Source organism: Schistocerca cancellata, chromosome 1 (genome assembly GCF_023864275.1).
Source record: "Schistocerca cancellata isolate TAMUIC-IGC-003103 chromosome 1, iqSchCanc2.1, whole genome shotgun sequence".
Taxonomy (NCBI): Eukaryota; Metazoa; Arthropoda; class Insecta; order Orthoptera; family Acrididae; genus Schistocerca; species Schistocerca cancellata.
Window position 1 is genome coordinate 556888240 of NC_064626.1, and position 14859 is coordinate 556903098.

At 44.2% G+C, this 14859-nt stretch overlaps 1 protein-coding gene across 1 annotated transcript in view; it reads left to right on the top strand.

The window, feature by feature from the left end:
* Positions 1 to 14859, top strand: part of LOC126180792 (cGMP-dependent protein kinase, isozyme 1) — a 597699-nt gene that overhangs the window by 1170 nt on the left and 581670 nt on the right. The window lies entirely within an intron of this gene.

Sequence of the window (14859 nt, forward strand, 5' to 3'; positions counted from 1 at the left end):
CCTTACCGCTTCCCTTCCAGTGGAAAGAATCAAACTGTTCTGAAAGATACGATTTTGTGAAAATATCCGTTTATGTTTAATACATAGAACTGCGCCTCTTCTAGGTAAGTACTGGCCACTTTTTCTCCGTACTTTATGTACAATATTATTCACATACTGCAGTTACATTTATGTTGTTCCTTTACGATCTTTAGTCCGAAGACTCATTTGATACAGCTCTCCATGCTATCCTATGTTCTGCAGGCCTCATCCTCTCCGAATAACTACTGCAACTTACATCCTTCTGTATCTGTTTACTGTATTCATTCTTGGTCGCATCCTGGTATTTTTATCGCCTCTCACCCCTCCCCACACGCACCCAAACTCCTCTCTAACGCTAAATTCTAATACTAAATTCTCCCCAATTCTATTCATTACAACCTCACTGGTTACGTGATGTACCCACTTCAGAATTCTTCTGTACTAGCATATTTCAAAAGTTTCAATTCTCTTCGTGTCTAAATTGTTTATCGTCCATATTTCACTTCCATACGTGGTTACACTCCCTAACACTTAAATCTATATTCGATGCTGAGAAATTTCTCTTCTTCTCTTTCCATTGCAGTATACATTTATATCTCGCATCAGAACGCCTTCTATTCCACTAAGATCCGATATTTTCAGGTTTCTAATGTATTTGGACTCGTTGCATACAAGAACGTCCCCTATATTACCACGGGGTTCTAGGTACTTTCGTAGTTAAAATACGAGTGACTTTGTGAAATTTGAGTCTCCACACTGCTTGATAGCTTCATTGGTCGAAACTCGCAGGCTGTTCCGTATTCCTCGATACTTCCCTTTTCCAAGTGACACCATTGAGTGTAGGAAGCCAGGGTGGGCTTTGTTCATCTGCTGCTTGATTTACTCCAGGAACAAAGTCAGTTTGTTCATACGTCTGTCCTAAGCGATTTTTTTGACGTTCAGTTCACGTACAACCGGTACCAACTCTCTACAGTATCGTACTCAGATATTTGACGTGCCTGAAAAACTGAATGCTGTTAAGTACTACTAGTATTCATCCATAACAGTAAAACGCTACAAGGAATTCAACCAATCTCGAATTCACCGTCTATAAGGGAGCCAAATGACAAACCCATAACACTTGTAAGCTATTAGTGCTTCTACTGTCTCTGCTACTGGTGGCAGTAATCGTGTGGTACGTCTGCCAAGCAGAGTTCTTCACTTTGAATGATTCCCATTGGCGACCACCTGCTCTGGACCAAATCTTGGGGTAGTAACGGCATTCAGTTTTCGAGGCATGTTAAATACGCTGTTTTGGTTCCATATTCTTTAAGTCAATTATACACAGATGAAATATCAAAATAATTTGTGTGACACAGCTGTATGGAGAAGTTCGTACTATTACTGGAATTCATACCTTTCGCAAATATTAGCGAGTCTGATGTTTCACCCATTCATGAAAATATGTAGATCACTTTGCTATCATTATCAGAAGACTGAAATGGTGTGGATGAAAGTACACTGCAGCGTGGACGTAAATGAAGTTATTGGCGCGAAGAAGGCAGCCGAATAAAATTAGAGCAATATGTAATAGCAAGTTGCGTCATAGGGAATGATACAATGTGGATATAATCCCAAACATCCCAAACTAAAGTGACGTGTTTCACAATAACTTTCCTGTACAAGTGTTTCGTCTCTGTTTGAATCTCGGAAGGTTTATATGCCACCTACATCGGCTGTAATGGATAGTTATCGTCGTGATATATGGGTGTTTAGGAGGCACCATCATTATTGCTGCCTTCTGCCGAACTGCGAAGCAACTATAAACATAGGCTTCCGCGGCCATTGTCACATTCAATAAATTTTTTCTGGGTTTTGTGACCGCATTGACAATATATATAAAACTACCGACGTTTCGGTCCCTGTTGCAAGTGACTTCTTCAGAGTGTTTTTTTACCTGCAGACGTGGCTGTTATCTAATTGTGATAGGCTGTTAAGGACGAAGGGGAGGGATGTTAGAAGTCTTTATTGGTGTTTTTATTGTTTCTTTTCGTTGATGGAAACCCGAAGTTTTGATTGGTGTTTGCATTACTGCTTGTGATTGGTGGAAACCGGCGAATGGAAAACTTGGCGGCAGCTGTGACGTGGCGTTGTGTTCTTGCTTTCTAGCGCCGGCCGAGGCGTGCCAGTACTCTATGCATCTGCGGCCGCTGCAGTTTCCTGCGCTTCTGTATGTGTTCCTTCAAGTGAGTTATCGTCCCGTAGCGCTGTTATTGCTGGCAGCCAGGACGTACGAAGTCGGTACCCGTCTTCTCTGTTCATGTTGGCCGGTGGACGCAGGCACTGCTAAAGCAAACTAGAAAGAATTTCGACACGGCCAGAGGACTCATCCCACAAGTTCCACAGACTCCAAGAATATACGGTGTACCGAAGGTCTATAAAGAGGCCATTCCTTTACGACCGACTGTTAGTACAATTAAGTTAGTACAATTAATTCACCAACGTACAGTCTAGCAAAGGAACTGTCTTCAAAGCTCCGACATTTGGTGGGCCACACAAATTCGTACGTTTAAAGACTCCACCCATTTTGTGCAACTTTAAAAGAAAAGTCGGCAACAGACCTGATGGTTAGCTTCGACGTAAAGTCTTTATTCACGAATGTACCGGTACAAGACACCATGAACATCTTAGATGAATGTATGGCACCCGATATCTGCGATCTAGTGCGCCACTGTTTAACTACCACCTATTTTAGGTGGAAAGGGGAATTTTATGAGCAGACAGATGGTGTAGCTATGGGCTTCCCTCTCTTGCTTATTTGCAGCAGACATCATTGTGGAAGCATTTGAAGAAAGAGCACTCCAGTCCGCACCATTACGCCCAGAATGTTGGCTCCGATATGTTGACGATACTTTAGTTATCTGGCCACATGGAGAGGAAGAGCTACGAACTTTCTTCCAACACATCAGCCAGTAGCACAGCAGAATCTAATTCACTATGGAGATAGAAAAGAATGGGGTGCTGCCTTTCCTCGACTTGGAAGTTTACAGAAAACATGTGCCATAGAGTGTATAGGAAGCCAACCCGTACTGACAGGTACCTGCTTGCCTCCTCCCATCATCATCCTACGCAGAAGAAATCCGCCCTGCACACATTAACGAAGAGGGCTCACAGGATCGGCGATAAGGAACATCTAAAGGGTGAACTACAAAACCGCAAGTCCATTTTTTGTGCCAATGGTTATGGAATGAAAGAAATACACTCCTGGAAATTGAAATAAGAACACCGTGAATTCATTGTCCCAGGAAGGGGAAACTTTATTGACACATTCCTGGGGTCAGATACATCACATGATCACACTGACAGAACCACAGGCACATAGACACAGGCAACAGAGCATGCACAATGTCGGCACTAGTACAGTGTATAGCCACCTTTCGCAGCAATGCAGACTGCTATTCTCCCATGGAGACGATCGTAGAGATGCTGAATGTAGTCCTGTGGAACGGCTTGCTATGCCATTTCCACCTGGCGCCTCAGTTGGACCAGCGTTCGTGCTGGACGTGCAGACCGCGTGAGACGACGCTTCATCCAGGCCCAAACATGCTCAATGGGGGACAGATCCGGAGATCTTGCTGGCCAGGGTAGTTGACTTACACCTTCTAGAGCACGTTGGGTGGCACGGGATACATGCGGACGTGCATTGTCCTGTTGGAACAGCAAGTTCCCTTGCCGGTCTAGGAATGGTAGAACGATGGGTTCGATGACGGTTTGGATGTACCGTGCACTATTCAGTGTCCCCTCGACGATCACCAGTGGTGTATGGCCAGTGTAGGAGATCGCTCCCCACACCATGATGCCGGGTGTTGGCCTTGTGTGCCTCGGTCGTATGCAGTCCTGATTGTGGCGCTCACCTGCACGGCGCCAAACACGCATACGACCATCATTGGCACCAAGGCAGAAGCGACTCTCATCGCTGAAGACGACACGTCTCCATTCGTCCCTCCATTCACGCCTGTCGCGACACCACTGGAGGCGGGCTGCACGATGTTGGGGCGTGAGCGAAGACGGCCTAACGGTGTGCGGGACCGTAGCCCAGCTTCATGGAGACGGTTGCGAATGGTCCTCGCCGATACCCCAGGAGCAACAGTGTCCCTAACTTGCTGGGAAGTGGCGGTGCGGTCCCCTACGGCACTGCGTAGGATCCTACGGTCTTGGCGTGCATCCGTGCTTCGCTGCGGTCCGGTCCCAGGTCGACGGGCACGTGCACCTTCCGCTGACCACTGGCGACAAAATCGATGTACTGTGGAGACCTCACGCCCCACGTGTTGAGCAATTCGGCGGTACGTCCACCCGGCCTCCCGCATGCCCACTATACGCCCTCGCTCAAAGTCCGTCAACTGCACATACGGTTCACGTCCACGCTGTCGCGGCATGCTACCAGTGTTAGAGACTGCGATGGAGCTTCGTATGCCACGGCAAACTGGCTGACACTGACGGCGGCGGTGCACAAATGCTGCGCAGCTAGCGCCATTCGACGGCCAACACCGCGGTTCCTGGTGTGTCCGCTGTGCCGTGCGTGTGATCATTGCTTGTACAGCCCTCTCGCAGTATCCGGAGCAAGTATGGTGGGTCTGACACACCGGTGTCAATGTGTTCTTTTTTCCATTTCCAGGAGTGTAGATAAAACTATGGCGACAAAGAATGACGGCAGTAGAGGACAGCCAAAGGAAGCACAAAACATCTCTGTGTTACCATATGTCCAATGTGTCACTGAACAGGTAGGAAAAATCCTCCGCCGAGCACGCATGAAGCAGATTTTCCGAAGCAGCAACAGAATAGAAGATGATCTTTTCACAACGAAAGATACAGTTGACAAACTACATGATGCAGGAGTTTACAAAATCAGGTGAGAATGTGGATTAGTGTATGTAGGCGAGACGGGGAGACCCACTAGAACACGGGTATCTGAACACAAAAAAAAAATCCGACTGCGACAGCACACCAAGTCAGCGGTGGCAGAACACCAGGATGAGTGCGGCAAACAGATAGATTCTGATGAAGCACGCGTACTGGCGAAACAGCCTCTTACTTTCAGGAGGAAGATTAGAGAGGCAATAGAAATAGTCAAGCAACTGGCCAAAATAATAGAGAAGACGTGTACCAGAGTCCTGGCGCGCCTCGGCCGGCGCTAGAAGCAGGAAAACAACGCCACGTCACAGCTGCCGCCTAGTTTTCCATTCGCCGATTTCCACCAATCAAAACGTCGAGTTTCCAATAATTAAAATAAAAAAATCACCAATAAAGACTTCTAACATCCCACCCTTCATCCTAACAGCCTATCAGAATTAGATAACAGCCATGTCTGCAGGTACATAAGAAACAAAGTTTTCTCATTCAGCAGTAAACAAAAACATCCTGAAGAAGGTCGCTTGTAACAGGGACCGAAACGTCGGTAGTTATATGTATACTGACAGTGCGATCTCAAACCTTGAACATTTTATTGCATATGAAGCAACTAATTGTCCTCCAGTCTAGTGAGGCGTGTTTAACTTTCGCCGATTGGTGTAAATAAGATTTAATTAATGAGGTACCGATGTGTACACCTCTTTCAGGTTTTTCTGGTGCTGCACAACTAATATGGGAAAAATAACAATATGTCTTGAAGTGTTATACGCTGCAGTTGAAGCTTGTCTTATGTGTGTGTGTGTGCGTGATTCTTCAGCTTCTAAATTATATTTCCCTGGGCCTTTTGAAAAGGGAAGGTTAAGCAACGTTTTCGTGCAGACTTCATTCATTCCTGATGTTGCTTTAATGTGCAAATTCGGAACCCTACTGAAAATAGGGCTGATCGTAAATTATAATCTACCCTGTCAACTATCACGTCACTTCAACGACGCTATCGATACCCATTACCGAAGTCGTAAGTTGCCCCTTTTGTTTCTGATGGTTTTATTGACTATTTTGCTTGAATTGTTGTCTCATGTCGTAGTGAAGCGGCATCAGAATATTTGTAGACAGTGTTATCGGACAAACTAACTTCTGAGCTACGCGTACCTCTGTAATAACTTCCATAACCATATACTTATCTGAATCTGCTACCTGCATTCTTCGATATAAGTAACTCAATAAATATACTATAATGAAAAAGGATGAAATTAAACAGTTTCTGAATAACAGTCGATTTATTGTGTCTTGAGTACATAAAGAGGGTCCCTACGTCGACCTAAAAGTCCACTTAGCTTATGCGAAGACTATTCACCTTTTCGCTGGACTTAGCCTTCGCCATTTGATATTACTTTCGGTCGCCGAAAAGAAAAATATGCTGACTCATGCTGCGCAATATTAACAAAGGATAGATACTTCGTACACCTGTGGGTTGCCACACCCCGGCTCGTACTTGTTCATGAGCTGACCCCTCGGACTAACTGCCTACGTCCCTTTCACGCAGGCGTCAACAGCTGTCCCCACTCCCTAGTCAATGCGACATTCGAGCCCACCTGTTCTCTCGCGTCTAGCAGAGAAGGGCAATGGTAAGATTCGATTCATTGTAGTGGTATCGATATCTGCACACCTACGAAGTACATTTGGCAGCTGTCCGCAATAGCAGCGACAAATGAATTACGTTTCTTCACACAGCTGACTCTTTCTCACATTCCTCAATTCTGTTTCTTCATCACTTGTAATTCATTGAATTATGAGAGGGGCTGATAGTAGATGACATTCTAAATGTCTGCTTCTCACGTGGCGTCATTCCTGTACATAATCGAGATCTGAACAGTTTGTAGATACTATCTCCGATATGGATATAAAATGTAGACTGGCAATGCAAGGAAAGCGTTTCTGAAGAAGAGAAATTTGTTAACATCGAGTATAGATTTAAGTGTCAGTAAGTCGTTTCTGAAAGTATTTGTATGGAGTGTAGCCATGTATGGAAGTGAAACGTGGACGATAAATAGTTTAGACAAAAAGAGAATGGAAGCTTTCGAAATGTGGTGCTACAGAAGAATGCTGAAGATTATATGGGTAGGTCACATAACTAATGAGGAGGTACTGAATAGAATTGGAGAGAAGAGAAATTTGTGGCACAACTTGACAAGAAGAAGGGATCGGTTGGTAGGGCATATTCTGAGGCGTCAAGGGATCACCAATTTAGTATTGGAGGGTAGCGTGGAGGGTAAAAATCGTAGAGGGAGACCAAGAGATGAATACACTAAGCAGATTCAGAAGGACGTAGGCTGCAGTAGGTACTGGGAGATGAAGCAGCTTGCACAGGATAGAGTAGCATGGAGAGCTGCATCAAACCAGTCTCAGGACTGAAGACCACACCAACAATAACATCTCCGATATTGACTGATAGTGTCGATTTGCAGTGTTGCTTCCACGAATGAAAACTTTCTTCTTAATATTACGTGTGACGGATGTAAAGTAACCGAAACGAGAGAACTTAGGTTCAACAAGAATGTACACGGGTTAGCCAGAACATTATGACGGCTGCCCACCGCGTTGTTAGATGTCGCCTGGTGGCGTTGCGGGCACGTGACGAGGTAACAAAAGTATGTTAGCGGAGCAGACACGGAAGGGGTATTACCCCAACGACCATAAGGTCTGTAATAGGGAAATCCATTGAGATAAGGGGCTTTGACAAAGGGAAAATTATTATTACGGAGAGACTGTTAACGAGTATCTCGAAAACGGGGAAGTTGGTCGAATGTTCAGGTGCTACTGTCGCGAGCATCTACGCAAAGAGGTAGTACAGTGAAACGACCACTAGGCGCTAAATAGTTGGATGTCCACGAGTCTTCACAGAACGTGGGGTTCGGAGGCTCGTCTGCTCTGTAAAGTAGGATAGATGGTGATCTGTGGCATCTCTGCCGAAAGAGCACAATACTGGTGCAGGCAAAAGTGTGTCGACTCATCGTACATTGTCGAACATGGAGTTCCACGGCAGACCACCCGTATGTGTTCACACGTTGACTCAACTATGTCGTCAATTACGGTTGCAGTGGACATGGGACCGTCGGAATTCGACTGTCGATCGATGGAAACGTGTGGGCTCTTCGGGTGAATCACATTTTTGCTACACTAAGTCGATGGTCATCTCCTCAGCCGCCGTCACAGGGGTGAACGAGGACTCGAAACATGCAGCGCGCCACCAACGCAGGCTCGTGGGAGCAGTAGTATGCTATGGAAGACATTCTCCCGCGCTTGTATAGGATCTGTGGTAGTAATGGAAGACACGCTGACAGCTGCGAACCACCAGCATCCTTTCATGCTCGATTCTTCCGCTACGACGATGTCATCTTTGGTTCAAATGGCTCTGAGCACTATGGGACTTAACATCTATGGTCATCAGTCCCCTAGAACTTAGAACTACTTAAACCTAACTAACCTAAGAACATCACACACATCCATGCCCGAGGCAGGATTCGAACCTGTGACCGTAGCGGTCATGCGGTTCCAGACTGAAGCGCCTAGAACCGCACGGCCACAAAGGCCGGCTGATGTCATTATTCAGCGGTATAGCTGTCCGTGTCTCGGAGCCAGAACCATGCAACAGTGGTTTGAGGGTCATTGTAGTGAACTCACGTTGATGTTTTGTAGACCAAGTTCACCAGTGTAAATCCCATGGAACCCATCTGGGCCGCTATCGAGCGCCATCACCGAGTATGCAAATCAGCGGTCCGTTGTTTACGCGAATTACATGACTTGCGCGTAGACATCTAACGCCACAAGGCCCCACAAACCTACCAACAAACTGTCGGATCCCCGGCACGCAGAATCAGTGACTTATTTCGTTCCAAAGCTATTAAGAAGGTGGTTATAATGTTTTGTCTCATCAGTGTACATCTGATATACGTCAATAATTATTATCAGTGAAACACGAAATATTTTTCCTTGCTCAGTGCACAAGCAACTGAACGAGTCAGAGATTTACAAACTAAATTTGCTAACAATTAACCACTGCAAAACGTTTCCGCGGTTTAGGGAGCACATCCAGTAAACCGTTTTCCAACACCGAAAAAATTATTCAGTCAGTGACACAATGGAAACTTTGCAACTCTTTTCCATGATTGGAATAAGAATGACAGTTTGAGCCTGGGGAAAAGCAGCTTCGTTTGGTACCATTAAAATAAAAACTTGAAGTATTACTAACAAATTTGTAGAAACCTGCACATTTTGCTGACACAGAAGTGGTACGTTGGAATACCTAATAATTCATTATTCATCGTAACTAATCAAATTAATCTAGAAATATTGGTTAGTCCACAGTACTCGTACAGTGTGCTAATAGCACCTTACTGTCAATAATTAGCATACTGAATAAAATAATTTGTCACAGACAATCATGTATAACTTTGACGAGGTGATGTAGCAGTACTGATGTAAGCTAGAAGGAGACTGAGTTAATTATTAAGGCAAATGATTTATGACGAAAGATTCACGAGGGTATGATGTATTATCAAATAGGCTTATGAAAATCACAGTGCATTAGCGCAGCATTCGGTCACCTGTCTTTCGCGTCTCCCAGCTGCTAACATTTGCTAGACGTACTGAGGTATTAATGAGCAAAATAACTTTATCTCTTTGCCCTTTTCGTAATGTAGACAATTAGAAATTAATTTCCTCACACATCCTCATTGGCAGTGTGATCATATATTACATAAAAGCACTCTGTTTTAGAGAGACGACGATGTTAAATATTTCGATGATTGATTGTGTCGTGTAGACGATAGGTACTAAGATTAGGTGAAAAGTAATCTTACTTTTTACATATGAATGCAATGTTTGTGCATCTGAATGTCGTGTTTCAACCTTTGGCCGGCCGAAGTGGCCGTGCGGTTAAAGGCGCTGCAGTCTGGAACCGCAAGACCGCTACGGTCGCAGGTTCGAATCCTGCCTCGGGCATGGATGTTTGTGATGTCCTTAGGTTAGTTAGGTTTAACTAGTTCTAAGTTCTAGGGGACTAATGACCTCAGCAGTTGAGTCCCATAGTGCTCAGAGCCATTTCAACCTTTGTATTGCTCCCTACGTATAGCAGTATTCTATGCTTATCGCCGTACACAATAGAAAATGTCCTGCGTGATTCAGTGACTTATCATCGCCCAGCCCAAACCACTGTGAATAGAAACTTGAAATTTGGAGAGGATGTTGGTGCTATACCGCAGGCATCGTTTAAGGAGACGCTTTTCGAAATTCCACTCCTAAGAGGGCGAAATAGGGGTTAAGGGTTTTTGAAAATATTCTGTTATTAAGATAATTTTGAAGCTAGAGCTAGGAAAATTGGTAGGACTATTTGGTTTCTTGGTAAAAAAATAAAAAATACGTTTTACTGCATTTTTGGAAAATCATCTCCTGCTGCACAGAGTAATCATTACTGTCGATAAAACAGGTATCTCGTTTATATGAGAGTCCATATGCAGGAATATCCGTTCGAGATGAGAGAGTTCAGTACCGAATGTAAGACAGGCGCTAATAACTATACAATGATTTATCCGATTTCTTTATTGCTTTGTTTAACTCGCTATACGAAATTAAATTAAAGTCATTGGATTACTTAAATTATTCAGTGACGGGCAGCCAAAGCGTCACTAACTCTCTTATAGTGAGTAGATGTTGTGTACATAGTTCCGCGTAGTCAGTGCGTACAGAACTTTCCCACTAGAGCGCGCCCCGCTATGCACAACAGTGCAGGCACAGCGCTCGTCCGTCTCCGCACTACGAGATGGCGCTACCTTAGAGACGGACCAAATTCTGCTTCCGCTATCTGCGTATTAATATGTAACACAGCCAATGAGATTGCTGCTAATGTAGAACCTTTTCTCCTCGCGGATCACACTCACGCAGTGATACCTGAATGCGCGAGGTATTATAACGAGTGTACAGACCTCCGTTTAGTCAGTCTGCATTAGCCTGTACGAGTCTGCATTTGTCTGCACCAGTCTGTACCAGTCTATAGTCAAGTGTCAGTCTGCACCTAATAAGATTACCATATTCCTGTACATAGCCATGAAGATAAATTTATAGACACTTTGTCAAGTATCAGAGGTATGTGAGAATAAGATTAACGTACCAAGACCAAAGGAACATCAGATTGTCAATTGTAAACAGCATCCAGAATAAAGTTGCGTAATGTCTATGCTTTTTATTATTTTAATAAATGTGTGTGAAAATTAATCAAGTTCGGTTTAAAGTTGGTCACCGACAATCTGCTACTCTAAGCATGCAAGTGGCATTTCTATCGTCTGACCTAACGGCAGAAGGTAAACACGCCACGATAAGACCACGACACATATTGCTGACACTCGCCTACTTCGTTAGAGCGACAAGTCAAATAATCTGATGGTGTGTGTACCGAAGGTCTTACAGTACGCACACCACAGTAGATTTACACATGGGCAGTGGGCGTAACAACACACAAATTCGATGAAAGAAAAAGGAAAATCTGTGCAGATATTGCAAGCTACGCGAGCGAAGCTGCGGCACCAAGCTAGTTGTTCAGTATGGAACGAGAAATATGTCATTCGTACACGACCATCCAGCGCCAACAGAAACCTAAGATTATATAATTTATAAGGATGCACAAGTGTAAGCGTTTTTTTTTTTTTCTATTTTCGACTTCTAAATTTTTCATCTCTCAGTTTCCTTGGGACCACGTGAGCCAGAGCTACTTGGTCATCGAACGCGTCAGTACATAGTTTACAGAATGCTGTTCAGAAAATTTATGTCAACAAATAGTTCTATAATTAATAAAACACAAAACTAATTGTATACGTATCAATGACACATTACAGTGAAAAGTTCCCAACTACTGCAGTGATCTCATGTACAAAATAGGAGTAGTCCAGGAGGAAACCTTTCAACTTCGATCTGAATGCTTGGGGTTTATCAATCAGCTTTTTCAGCTCTGCTGGAAGGTTATTGAAAATGAAACCCGCTGAACACTGTACGCCCTTGTCTGTAGTGCTTAAGGAAGTGTTATCCAGGTGCATATACTTTTTCTGTCTAGTGTTCATTGAAATAATGTTGTGGTCTCTTCTGATGAGTCAATATTGTCAACAACAATTTCCATTACGGAATATACAGTAGGGACGGTAAAGTTATAATTCCGGTGCACCTGAACGACGGCTTGCAAATGGTTCAAATGGCTCTGAGCATTATGGGACGTAACATCTGTGGTCATCAGTCCCCTAGAACTTAGAACTACTTAAACCTAACTAACCTAAGGACATCACACACATCCATGCCCGAGGCAGGTTTCGAACCTGCGACCGTAGCAGTCCCCCGGTTCCGGACTGAATCGCCTAGAACCGCTAGACCACCGCGGCCGGCCGACGGCTTGCACCAAATTCGTGAACTGACACGGTAGATCAGTCTAATCATCCCTTTTTCTCAGCTAGTAAATTTTTTGTTGAGTGTGCAGAGTTGCCCCAAAGGCATAACATCCTACGAGATAACACAGAATGAAAGTAAGCGAAGCCAACAACCTTGGTGTTTCAGTGTGAGAAACAGCAGAGATCGTACGTACAGTGAAAATAGCTGCATTCAGTTTCTGCACTATGGCGAACGTGACGCTTTTAAGAAAGTCTTGCATCTACTCTCAGTCCTACGGATTTAAAATGATCGACTTCATTAACTCTTTGACCAAATGGGGCCATAAAATTTCGCTTTTACAAGAGTCGCTTGTCAGGAACTGTAAACGTTGCGTTTTGATGTAGTTACGCGTAATTCTGTTCTCTGAGGTCCATTTTCTGATGTTTCTGACTACTATTTGGTTGGTGCATAGGGTCGCAGCTTTTTTCCATAAGTTTAATGAACACGTATATATAACGGGGACCTTACTGATCAATAATATGTTCCCGTTCAATATTTCAACAGTCTCCCAACGCTGGGGGAACTCTTCGATTCAGCGCCAACAGAAATCGCGTTGTTCAAATGGCTCTGAGCACTATGGGTCGTAACATCTGTGGTCGAGCCAAGTTTGGAGCGCATTTTCATCCCTAAAGGATGTTCCTTGAAGGCTGTTCGACAGAGAAGGGAAAAGGTGAAAATCTGCGGGAGTAAGACCAGGTAAGGAGGGTGCAGAATTATTTACAACCTGTGCAGAGTTTTTGGTCAGTCTAGCACAATGCGGGCGGGCGTTATCGTGGGGTAGCATCACTTAACGCAGCCTTCCTGGTCGTGGTTCTTGGAATGTGTCTGCAAGACGTCTCAGTAGCTGACAACAAATGTCAGCAGTGATGGTTACACCTCGGGGAAGCAATTCGTAGTACAGCACGCAGTCGCTGTTCCACCAGATGTATAACACTATCTTTTGTGGATTCGCGCAGGTTTTTGTACGGAGAATTGCTGCTATGTTTGGGCTTAGCCATTCCTTTCTGTTCCTTATGTTACCATAAAGACACCATTTGTCTTCACCAGTAACGATAATTGATGACGAGCGAGCGGAGATGCGCATATGACCACCCGCAGATTTTTTTTTATTTTGGCTTAGAGCTTGCGGTACAGATTCACTCGATTTGTAAACCTTCCCCATTGCATGCAAACGTCGCGCTGTGGTGGAATGACGACATTTCGCCACATTCGCGAGTTCTTGAATACGCTGACACGGGTCATCGTGGATTAATGCGTTTAAACAATCTTCAGAAAGCCCCGAAGATATTCCTGAACGTGGAGAGTCACTAATATCAAAACGATGCTCCTTAAGACGAGAAAACCATTTTCCTGCCGTGCTCTGTCCAATGGCACGAACACGGCGCAAATGTTTCTGGCTACCTGCACTGCTCGTACCTCTCTATTAAACTCAAACATCACAATACGTCGGAAATGTTCCGATTTTCCCACTTGGCTTCCACAGCTCCACTCACAAAATCCAGATGACAAAATTACAATAAGTAAACTCAAATGTCATCAGTAAACTACAAATAAATAATGGCAATCGATAACTGAAACCACAGCAACCGAAATACCAACCAGTAAAACGAGAACGTCACGAATTTATGCGCCAACCTAATACATTACCTGCATCATTTCTATCAGGTTCCATGTCTTTCACAATAAGAGTTGAGTCATCTGTAGAGAGCGAAATCTCTGAGTCACGTGTCAAGTGTAGTGGTAGGGCCCAGAAAAGAGCCCTGTCGCCCCTCTCCCATCCCCCTCCCATCTCACTCAGTCACACACACACACACACACACACACTACATTACTGCAATCAGATTCAAACCTTTTCCCTGATTGTTGACTCTGGAGGGCAACATTCTGCTTCCTATGATAAGTGAGCCATTATTGACATTTCTCCCTAGTCCATAACGTTCTAACATATGGAGAAGTATTACATGATCCACACCATCAAATGCTTTTCTTAAATCGAAAAAGCACCTACTGTCTTCAATCGGCCGTTCCGTCCTAACTAAAACAGCAGCCGCGTTGTGGGCATTTGCAAGTTTTCTTGACGACTGACGGATAAGCCTGTGATGTAACGATTGCAGTTTGAGCTCTGAGGACTGACCCAGCTCTAAAGAGTCAAAACTACATAAATGTTGTACTATGAGACAAGGAAGCTGCTTGAATTGCAAACAACCCATTGCGACTATTGATCTCTGACTTCAAAATCGTTTGGCCCCGTTACTTGCAAACATCGTTTATACTAGAGATGTCCTTGCTGGCTCACCAAAGTTCTCGACAAAATATTCTTCGGAGCTTTTAATTCACTGGTATGTTGACAAGTGTTTCAATAATTTCATGAGTAGGATTGAAAAGTAAAATGCTGATTGATGTTAGAACTAATCATATACATATATCCTGTAGACTGATTCGTTCCACATCATTGCGATGTTCTCCGTGTTTCTCTATAGACGG